This window comes from Loxodonta africana, chromosome 15 (genome assembly GCF_030014295.1).
Source record: "Loxodonta africana isolate mLoxAfr1 chromosome 15, mLoxAfr1.hap2, whole genome shotgun sequence".
Classification (NCBI taxonomy): domain Eukaryota; kingdom Metazoa; phylum Chordata; class Mammalia; order Proboscidea; family Elephantidae; genus Loxodonta; species Loxodonta africana.
In genome coordinates, this window is record NC_087356.1 from 62,980,605 (window position 1) to 62,991,439 (window position 10,835).

General features: G+C 41.5%; 1 pseudogene; it reads right to left on the minus strand.

The window, feature by feature from the left end:
* Nucleotides 1-6,331: 6,331 nt before the first annotated feature.
* Nucleotides 6,332-7,640, minus strand: LOC111748885 (olfactory receptor 8A1-like; annotated as a pseudogene).
* Nucleotides 7,641-10,835: the final 3,195 nt, after the last annotated feature.

Below are 10,835 nucleotides of genomic sequence, written 5' to 3' on the forward strand. Positions count from 1 at the left end.
AAGTGTGTGGGGTAGACTGTCACCTATTCGCTTAGAGGAGTAGTGGTGATAGTTGTGTGCACCAGATTCTAGTAGCAGTAGGGGGTCACATTCCGGGGGGGAAGGATGCTGATAGGCTTCCCCCATGTGCCAGTGAGGTAGGTGTGTCTCTATTCCTAAAGCACTTTGGTGGGTGGGCTCTGCAGCTGTACTGTAGGCACCCAATTCATGTACCTCTACAGATTGGTAGATGTCACTATCCTCAGACCCCTGTGGCAGGAGGTTAGTGGTTTGGGTGGAGCTTCAGCCCTCAGTTCCCAATTGTGGGTCAGTGAGGGCTCTGTTGAATATGCAGAGATATCAGACATGGGAAACTTGTCTTTCCAGTAATCCACTAAAACAATTACAGTCAGATCACTATCAGAATTGCCTTTGCATTATAATAGTCACCTTGTTCCCTGTAGGGATGAAAGCTCAAGACTGTGGATCACAAATGCTTGGCTGAAGCTGGTTCTGTATTTTTAGTCCAATTTCAGGAAGTCAGGGTAGGATTCTTGGTCCCTGGGTTTTTTGTAGCTGCTTCTCTCAGGCCAGGAGAATGGGTTAGGAAAAGACAAAACAGACAAACAAAGAAAATAAAAAACCACAGAGCACTTCACTGTCTGGCCAAGGAAATGCCAATGTTAATGAAGCTGCCTGGGAAGGGGAGGGGAGGCATCAGATAGGAGAGAGTACACCCAGGAATATAGACAAAGTTACTTATCTTGCTTGGAATGACTGTTTTATCTGAGATTCCCAAGGGGCGTGTCGACTGTGTGTGCTGGCTGGGTAGAGATTACCCCCGAGGGTCAGGCCCGCGTCCGTCCTGTGCTTGTGCTGTCTCAGAAACGGTGGTTAGTTCCTCCGCTCCCAGTCCAAAGCCAAGAGCCAAGGTTCCCCGGCTGGGATGTTGCACTCCCGGCTCCAAAATCAGTTGCTGCCTCCCGGTGACTTCTCCTCCTCTCAGCCGCATCGCTGCGCTGCCTGCGCGCACTGGCTAGGCTTCCCCTGGGGTAACTTCAGGGGGCTGCGGCTGCACCCCATGTTTGTGCCGTCTGGATGCCGTGCTCAGCTTCCCTGTGCCCAGACCAAAGATTGGCGCGAAGGTTTTCTGACTGGGATGCTGGCTCCAGGCTCCGAAAACAGTCGCTGCTTCCCCGTGGTTGTTCGATCTCTCCTTAGCCCTGTCAGTGTGCAGCCTGCTTGCATGGCTGAGTCTCTACGGAGGTTACCCCAGGGGGCTAGGGATTAGGGCTGTGTCCCATGCCTGCCCCGCCTCAGCAAGCCGCAATCAGCCCCGCCACTCGGCACCAGGGAACCGCGGGGGCTCAAGGCTGTGGGGTGGGTTGCGGGTTCCAGAAGTGGTCGCTGGTTCAGGGGCAGCTTTTTGCTCACCTGTCACTCAGGTCAACTCTTTAAACCTGTGTTTGATGGTCAGGGTTCGTAGATTGTCATGTATGTGATCCATTCACTTGTTTTTCCTAGTCTTTGTTGCAAGAGAGATCCGAGGTAGCATCTACCTAGTCAGCCATCTTGGCCCCACCTCCTTTCTTCTTTTTTTTTTAAGTAATTTTTATTGAGCTTTAATTGAACATTTACAAATCAAGTCAGTCTGTCACGTATAAGCTTATATACACCTTATTCCATATTCGCACTTACTCTCCGCCTAATAAGTCAGCCCTTCTAGTCTCTCCTTTCATGACAATTTTGCCAGTTTCTAACCCTCTCTACCCTCCTATCTCCCCTCCAGACAGGAGATACCAACACAGTCTCAAGTGTCCACCTGATACAAGTAGCTCAATCTTCATCAGCATCTCTCTCCTACCCATTGTCCAGTCCCTTCCATGTCTGATGAGTTGTCTTCGGGAATGGTTCCTGTCCTGGGCCAACAGAAGGTTTGGGGACCATGACCGCCGGGATTCCTCTAGTCTCAGTCAGACTATTAAGTATGGTCTTTTTATGAGAATTTGGGGTCTGCATCCCACTGTTCTCCTGCTCCCTCAGGGGTTCTCTGTTGTGCTCCCTGTCAGGGCAGTCATCAGTTGTGGCTGGGCACCATCTAGTTCTTCTGGTTTCAGGATGACGTAAGTCTCTGGTTCATGTGGCCCTTTCTGTCTCTTGGGCTCATAGTTATCGTGAGACCTTGGTGTTCTTCATTCTCCTTTGGTCCAGGTGGTTTGTGCTTTTTTCTTTTTTGATGTATGCATCTATTGCTATAAATTGATATCTGTGGACTCCCTTAGGTGTGTCCCCAAACTTTTGGTATGATGTGTTTTCATTCTTAGTTGATTCCGGGAATTTTTAAATTCTATCTCTGATTTTTTGTATTACCCAATTGTTTTTAAGGAGGGTGTTAGTCAGTTTCCATGTAATTGACATTTTTCCCTTTCTCTTCCTGTTGTTAATTTCTACCTTGATGGCATTGTGGGCAGAGAAGATACTTTGTATTATCTCAATGTTTTGAATTTTGTTGAAGGTTGCTCTGTGGCCTGAGATATGGTCTATTCTAGAGGATGTTCCATGTGCATTTGAAAAGAATGTGTACTTTGCAGCCGTTGGGGGGAGTGTCCAATATATGTCTATGAGGTCAAGGTGGCTGATTGTGCTCTTTGGCTCATCTGTGTCTTTGCTGAGTTTCTTTCTATATGTTCTATTTCCTACTATTATTGTGGAACTCTCTTTTCAGTGCCGTTAGAGTTTGTTTTATGTGTTTTGGAGACCTGTCATTGGGTCTGTAGATGTTTATTGTGGTTATGTCTTCTTAAGGTATCACCTCTTTAATCATGATATAGGGCCCTTCTTTGTCTTTTATAGTGGATTTTGTTTTAAAAATTATTTTATCTGAGATTAGTATTGACACTCCTGCTATTTTTTTGTAGCTGTTTGCTTGGTATACTTTTTTCCATCCTTTGGTTTTTTATAAATTTATGTCTTCGTTTCTAAGGTGTGTCTCTTGTAGACAGCATATTGATGGATTCTATTTTTTTTTTTTTTTAATTCATTCTGTCACTCCATGTCTCCTTATGGGGGTATTTAGGCAATTTACATTCAGTATAATTGTTGGTAGGTGTGAGTTTCTTGCTGTTATTTTGTAGTTTTTTTTTTTGTTTTTGTAGTGCTGACTTTTTTTTTGTTCCTCTTTGCTGTGCTGAATTACTTTTGTTTGCGGATTTTTTTTCATTTCTTTTGTTTTTGTAAATTTTTTATTTACTGAGACTTTATGTTTTTCTTCTTTATTTTGATGAGTAGGTTTGTTAACTTCCTTCCTGGTTACCTTGAATTAACCTTCCTAGGTTTGAACCAGTCTATTGTTACTTGGAATCTCCTTGCCTTCCACGCTATTAGAAATTTCTATACCTACACTATTTATTCCCTCTTTTATTGTTCTGACATTATTGTCGTTTAGAGATTAAACTCTCTGGTTCCCCGTTGTAATTCTTTTGGTTTTGGATAGTCCTTGAGAGTTCGTTTCCTAGGTTGATATCTGGCTGGCGTGATCTTGTGTCCTAGAGTCAGGTTGTTGTCTGATGTTGTTTTTTCTCAAACTGAAGAACTTCCTTTAATAATTCTTGTAAGTTTGTTTTGATTTTTACATATTCTCTTAATTTCTGTTTATCCGGAAATGTCCTGATTTCTCCATCATACTTGTATGAGAGCTTTACAGGATATATTATTCTCGGACGGCCATTTTTTTCTTTCAAGGTTTATATATGACATCCCATTACCTTCTTGTCTGCATGGTTCCTGTTGAGTATTCAGAGCTTAGTCTTATTGTTCCCTCTGTCTATGTGACTTTTCATTTTTCCTGAGCTGCTCTTGGGATTCTTTTTCTTTGGTTTTTGTGAGTGTGATTATGATATGCCTTGGTGATTTTCTTTTAGGGTTTATCTTATATGGGTTTCATTTAACTTCTTGGATGGTCAGCTTTTCATTTTTCATTTAGGGAAGTTTTCTGTTCGCAATTTTTCAATGATCTTCTCTGTGTCTTCTGTTTTCTAACTATGTTCTGGAATTCTGATCACTCAAAAATTTTTGCTTTTGATTGTATCCCACATAATTTTCAGTGTTTCTTTATTTTTCTTTGTTCTTTTTTTCTGATATTTCCTCAAAGTTTTATCCAAGTATTTGTCTTCAATTTTGCTGACCTTATCTCCCTTGTTTCAAACCTGTTCCTCAGCCCTTTTATGACACTGTCCATTTCCGAAATCTTGTTGTTTATCTTTTGAATTTCTAGTTGTTTTTGTATGATTCCTATTTGTGAGTTTATTTTGGCATTTTGTTCTTGTATTATTTTCCTGAATTCTTCCATTTTCCATGAATTTGTCTATTTTTTTCCTCATTTTTGTTGGCTTTTTGCTTCAACTCTTGGATATCTCTGAATATTAGAGATTTGGATTCCCTATCAGGTAGTTCTAGTGCCTTTTCTTCTACTGGAAAGTCACCTGGTGTTTTATATTGGATGCCTACTAAGACCATCCTGCCATTTTTTTAAAGATATATTTTTATATTTTCTGCTATCTTTGGGAATTCAGTAGTTATTTTCTTTATTTATTGTTTGTAGATTTGTTTGCTTCATCATGCTTTTTTGTTTTATTTGTTTATGTCTGAGCAGGTGGGCTGTGCATTCTTTGCTGTTTGCTTGTCTGTGGACATGATATTTTCACCTCCTTGTCCATGGTCAGAGCCAGTTGCTCAGCTATGGTGGAGCAGGGCAAGTCCAGATGAAGGGGACGGTCTGGAATGGTTGTGTGAGGCACATACTGGGGCTGACAGGTGAGCCAAAGGTCAGTGCAGGAGAGGGTCTGGTAGGCCATGCCTCTGCTGCTTGGGAGTGCAATGTTCAGCATGTGGTGCAGATAGGCAGGAGGGAGGGGGAGGGGAAGGTCGTGATGTGTGGAGTTAGGTTGAGAGAAGAGAGAAACAGGAGGAAAAAAAAGTGCCGAGGGAGCTGCCATTTGAGAGGAGAGACAAGAAACCAAGAAATGAAGGAAAATAAGGAAAATAAAAGAAAGAAAGAAAATAAAAAATGCCCTCAGGGATCCTTCCAACGTGGTTGCATAGACTGCGGAAGCAACCCCAAATGTACGCAATATAGCCTCACTTGGAGATGATACACAGCCCCAGGTATTCAGAGGACAGGAAAAGAAGGTAGGTAGAAGGAGACAAGAAACTGAGCAATGAAAAAAATAGAAAGGAAAAAAGAGAGAAAAAAACCAACAAACAAAAAGAAAAAAAATTCCGCCGTGGATCCCACCAGCGTAGTGACTTAGACCACGGAAACTGTTACCCAGCTGAGTAGTGCTTCACAGCCTGTCAAGAAGCAGCAAAGATGGCACAAGGAGTCAAGTGTTCAAGAGAAAGAGAGGGAGGAGGGGAGAGGCAGGGAAGAAACCAAAAGATGCCAAAAAAAAGCAACACCAGCAAAAAGGAATTGGGGGTGAAGAAGTCAGTCGGGGTGGATAAGTAAATCCTCATGGCAAGGAACTGTTGCATCCCATTCCTCCTCAAGACCCCCTGGGAAGTGACAGACTGACCCTCCAGGAAGCAGCAAATTAGGCTGCTAAGTAGCATTTATCTCCATTTGTCTTGTGTACACCAAATGCAAATTACGAGAATTAGTTTGGGTAATATGTTCCCTATTGAGGATAATAAATCAAAAATAGCTTTCTTAAAGTCATGGATTAAAGTTTTAAATTTATATTATAATCCAAATAGGTAAATGTTTATTAGAGGTCCAAAGATAGAAAAAACTGATCCTAGATGGAAGAAAACATAAACTTGAAATCGGCAAGACCCAAGTAGAGTCAAACATGAAATACATGACATTAAAAAGGGAAGGGAAAAGATGAGCGGATGCACTTCATCAGTCATGTTGAGAAATGTTTGCTCTCTATCAATGTGTGTGTAAATCTTTGGAGGATTTCCCCCTATATTTGTATCTCTTTTTTCAACTTGAGACAGAATAATGACATTTGCAACCAGTCTTCTTTGTGTTTTCTGCATGGTGGCCTTCACCTCCTTGGTCCTTTGTAAATTAGAGGGTTCAGCATGGGGATTGCTGTCGTGTAGGAACACAGAGCCCATGTTCTCCTGAGCCAGTGAAGTGACCTTGAATGGTTTTAAGTACATGAATGCAGCAGATCCATAGAACAATTCCATTGACACAATGTGGTAATAATATTTTCTCTATAGAAGGTAATGGTAATAATATTTTCTCTATGGGAGCTAATAAACAATGAATGACTCTCAAACTCAATGCTTAAAGTTTAAAATTTATGTTAAATAAAAAAAGTTAGTAACTGTTTATCAAAGGGCTCAGGATAGAGAGAATAGATCTTGAACAAGAGAAAATATGAACTTGAAAATAGTAAGAGAAGAGAGAGGGTGGGAGGGAAGAGAAAAGAGAGAAGATGGTCACCAACCATGTAGAGAATTGGTGTTCCCCATTCATGGTTGGACTTTCCTCTGGTATTTATAACAACCTAGTTTTAAAATTGAGAAAGAGTAATAATATTTTCATTACGACAGTTTTCTTCTCAGTGTTTTCTGCATGGCAGCCTTAACCTCTTCGTTCCTCAGAATATAATTCCAGGGTGCAGCATGGGGATCACTTTGGTGTAGAACACAGAAGCCACATTCTCCTGAGCAAAGGAACTGGCTGTGGAAGGTTTTAGATACATGAATGCAGTAGATCCACAGAACATTCCCACTCCTGTGAAGTGGGAGCTGAAGGTGCTGAAGGCTTTGGACCTGCCCCCTGTGCTCCTGATGCATACGATTCTGGAAAGGATGAAGGCATAGAAGACTAATTTGGTGAAACCAAAGAGTAAGATGTTGAATCCAGCCAAAAAGAAAAGTGTGAGCTCAATGTCATAGGTGCTAGAGCAGGAGAGTTTCCTGAGAGGGAGGATGTCACAGAAGTAATGACTGACGAGTCTCTCACAATAGGACAGTTTTAACATGAGGCCAGTTTCTATTTTTTAGGCACTGAGGCCCATGCTGTAGACCGCAGCCAGTAGCTGGGAGCAGATTTGATGTGACATAGTGATGTTATAACGAAAAGGACTGAAGATGGCAGCATAGCGATCGTATGCCATCACTGTCAGCATGTAAGCCTCGGCAATGACAAAAACAAGGAAAAAGTAGAGTTGTGACATGCACCCCATGCAAGATATGCTGTTTTTCTCTGACAGAAAGTTCACCAGCATTTTAGGAGTACTGACAGAGGAATAGCACATATCCAGAAATGACAAATTGCCGAGGAAGTAGTACATGGGGGTGTGAAGCTGGGAATTCAGACAAATGAGCATGATTATGCCCAGGTTCCCCACCATGGTGACATGTAGGTCCCTAGAAAAAGGAAGAGGAGAGGGAGCTGGAGCTTTGGCCGATTTGTTAATCATCCTAGAATGAATTCTGTCACAGTAGAATGATTCTCTGTAGCCATTCTCCTGGGGCTGGAAGCCTGTGGGGCTGGGAAAGAAAAGCCTCATGAAAGGCTGTAATTCTCCTTGATGAAGCTAGTTCTAAGCATTTGTTTCAAGCTTGGAGATCCTGGGCTGTTTCTTCCTTTGACTATTGTACAAAGCAGATAACACTACATTGGGCAATTCAACATTTTTCATGTGTGCAATTCAGTGAGACTTATTATATCAGTCACGTTGTGTAGTAATCGCCAATGTTCATTGCCAAATTTTTTGTCACAATAAACAGAAACACAATGTGTTCTAAACAATATTTCTGATTTTTCATCTGTCTTCTGCCTCTGCTTACCACTACTAAACTCCGATCTGTATACATTTGCCTATTCTATGTATATCGTATCAGTGATCTCATTCAATATTTGTTGTTTTATGATTGGCTTATTTCACTCAGCCTAAGCTTTTCAAGGTTCATCCATGTTGTGGCGTGGACTGGAAGACTTAATATTGTCAAGATGTCAGGGTGGAGCCCAGAATTCCTTCTTAACAAACATCCTAGGTAATTTTTATGACTCGTCAAGTTTGGGGAACCACTGGATTAGATTGATTATTTCCTGGGTATTTTAAGGTCTAAAATTTTATGAGTCTATTGGCTTAGTGTCAGAGTAAATAAGCAAGTGTCTGAGAGATTGAGATATAGGATAGGCAATTTTTGTCAGGGTAGAAGTTTGGGGTGAGAAGCATAAAATGGAAAGAGAAAAAAAAGCAAACCAAAGAAGAACAAATTTGTCTGTGGTGATTTGCTGGGGATCTGAACTACTGGGATTCAATTTGTGAGATTGGAGTAGCTTGAAAGTCAGTTGAGAGATGTGCTCGGGAAATGTGGGTGGGAGTCAGGGGCTGTCAGGGGAACTTTTTGTCTAGTTAGTAATTTACACAAAGACTGGTCTTAGCAGAGTTTGAGAGCCATTGCCCAGTAGTGGTTCTTTTTACCATCAAATTTACACTCCATGAGAATATAGCAGAGAGGTATCAGAGAAGTCTCCTTTCTTGTCAGAGCTAGGAGTAGTACAATTAATTCCTAGAGTGAATTTGAGTATGAATAAATTATTGAATGTGCTCTTCTAAATTACAACAGCCCTTTGGATTTACCGTTTCTGGTTCTAAACACTTTTTTATACGAGTTAATGTGTCTATTTGTATTTCCCTAGAGGCTTTCAGATCCAAGAAGGCAAGGACCCTGCTTGATGGGTTTCAGTAGCTCTGATCAAGAGGTAGTTTAGCCTAGTGGTTAAGAATAAGGGACTTGAAGTCAGACAGGCGAAGACATGAGTGTGGGCTCAGAAACATGTTGTCTCTCAGAGTCCCTTACCTTTAGAATGAGTATCATTATTGTGAGGAATAAACAAGATTACATTTGTATAGTCCTTTTGGATCATGGTGCTAGGAGTCAGTATAAGGGTATTGTGTCTGGTACAGTATTGTGCACTCAACAAATGGTAATGATAAGTATGTTTTTCACAATGATTTTTTTTCTTAATAGTGCTGAATATATGTTAGTTGAATGAAAGTATTAAGTCTATAAAAGCCAAATCAAGTAATATCTAGGGCATAAACAAACGTTTCTTCTTCCTTAGGGAAAGTAATCCCTGAGGTAATGATCCTTAGGGAATCTCTGTGTTAATAGTTTATCAGAATTTGTAATTCAAAACAAAACTTAAATCACCTATTATCCACTGGTTAGGGAAAGATGCTCTGTTTTCCCTGGAAACTAGAGAGGACTCTTTCGGTAAATAAGCAATGAGAAATCATGTTCTTCAGTGCAGAAGGAGGTATAAGATAAATTAGAGGTTCTTATCCTTTGATCAGAACTGGGTGTGATTGTTAAGATTTTGTGTCAACTTGGCTGGGCCATGATTCTCAGTGTTTTGGCAGTTGTATAATGTTGTGATCATTTTTCTGTTGAAATTTGATATATGATCACCCCCATGGTGGAATCTGCTGAGTGATATTAATGGGGGTAGGGCCTGTGCCCCCTCAGCCTTCATCTCTTGGCCTTCCACTGCCTACTTCCTTCCTGCTCACCTTGCAAATGTTGTTGGCTTGTCCTGGATCCAGCAGCTGTCTTTTGTCTGACCTCTGGTTCTTGGAGATTGAGCTGGAAGCTTACCTGTCCTTCTTGGGATTTTCTCATGTTCACGGCCTTCAAGGAAGAGCCCTGCTCCCTGACTTGCCTATCCTGGGTTCGCCAGCCCCTGTAGCTAAATGACTCAGTAGAAACCTTGCAGTCTTGCCTGCTGACCTTGGGGATTCCTCAACCGTCACAACCTGTGAGCAGGATCTCTGCACTCCAGCCTGCTCATCTTGGGTTCACCAGCTTCTGAGGCTCCATGAATTGGGAAAGAACTCTATTTTGATCCAAGGACTTGGGATGTTCGAATCCCTACAATCACGTGAGTTGTTTCCTTAATATAAACCTCTCTCTTTATATTTATACGCATTAGTGGTTTTTCTTCTCTAGAGAACTCAGCCTAAGACACTGGGAGAAGAGTGTTCTGACCTCAAAGCTTTTCACTAGGCCCATTTCCCTTCCCAGAACAATCGTGGCTAAGAGACTGTAGAGTATAGCATTGTTGCTCTGAACTAAAGGAAGACAAGTGCCTGCCTGACCTCATCTGTCAGGTAACAGCACAAACCATGGGAGTCAGACTGCCTGAGTTCCCCTTCTGGCTGCAACCCAATAGTATTGTAACTTTGGGCTAATTATGTAATCTCATTGAAATGGGAATAATAACATTGTCACATAGCATTTAATGCACAGACTCTCATAGTAATTGCTAAATAAGTGTTAGCTTTAAAAGATCATTATTAAATGTACTGTCATTTGAGCTAAGAACTCTGGGGAAAACGAAAAAGCACATTCAATAATTTATTCATAGCTAAATTCATTCCCGGAATTAATCACAGTACTCCGAGGTCTGACAAGAAAGGAGACTTCCATGACTCTTGTCCCCTATATTCTCATGGAGCCCTGGTGGCATACTGGTTAGGAGCTATGGCTGCTAACTAAAAGGCTGGCAGTAAAAACCATCAGCCACTCCTTGGAAACTCTGTGGGGTAGTTCTACTCTGTAGTATAGGGTTGTTCTTTTTTAATATTCTCATGGAGTGTAAATTTGATGGTAACAAAAAACCCCTCATGGGCAACTACTCTCAACCTCTGATAAGACCAGCCTTTCTTGAAATTATAACTAGTCATCTTCTTGCTCTGATTCAGAGCCTGTTCCAGAGATGGAGGCTCCGATGAGAATCACAGTGACTTCTGACTGTCAGGGCTGTCTTCAGAGAAGAGGACCAGGTTTCAGCAACCAAAGAAGAGACACAAGAGGAAGGGACA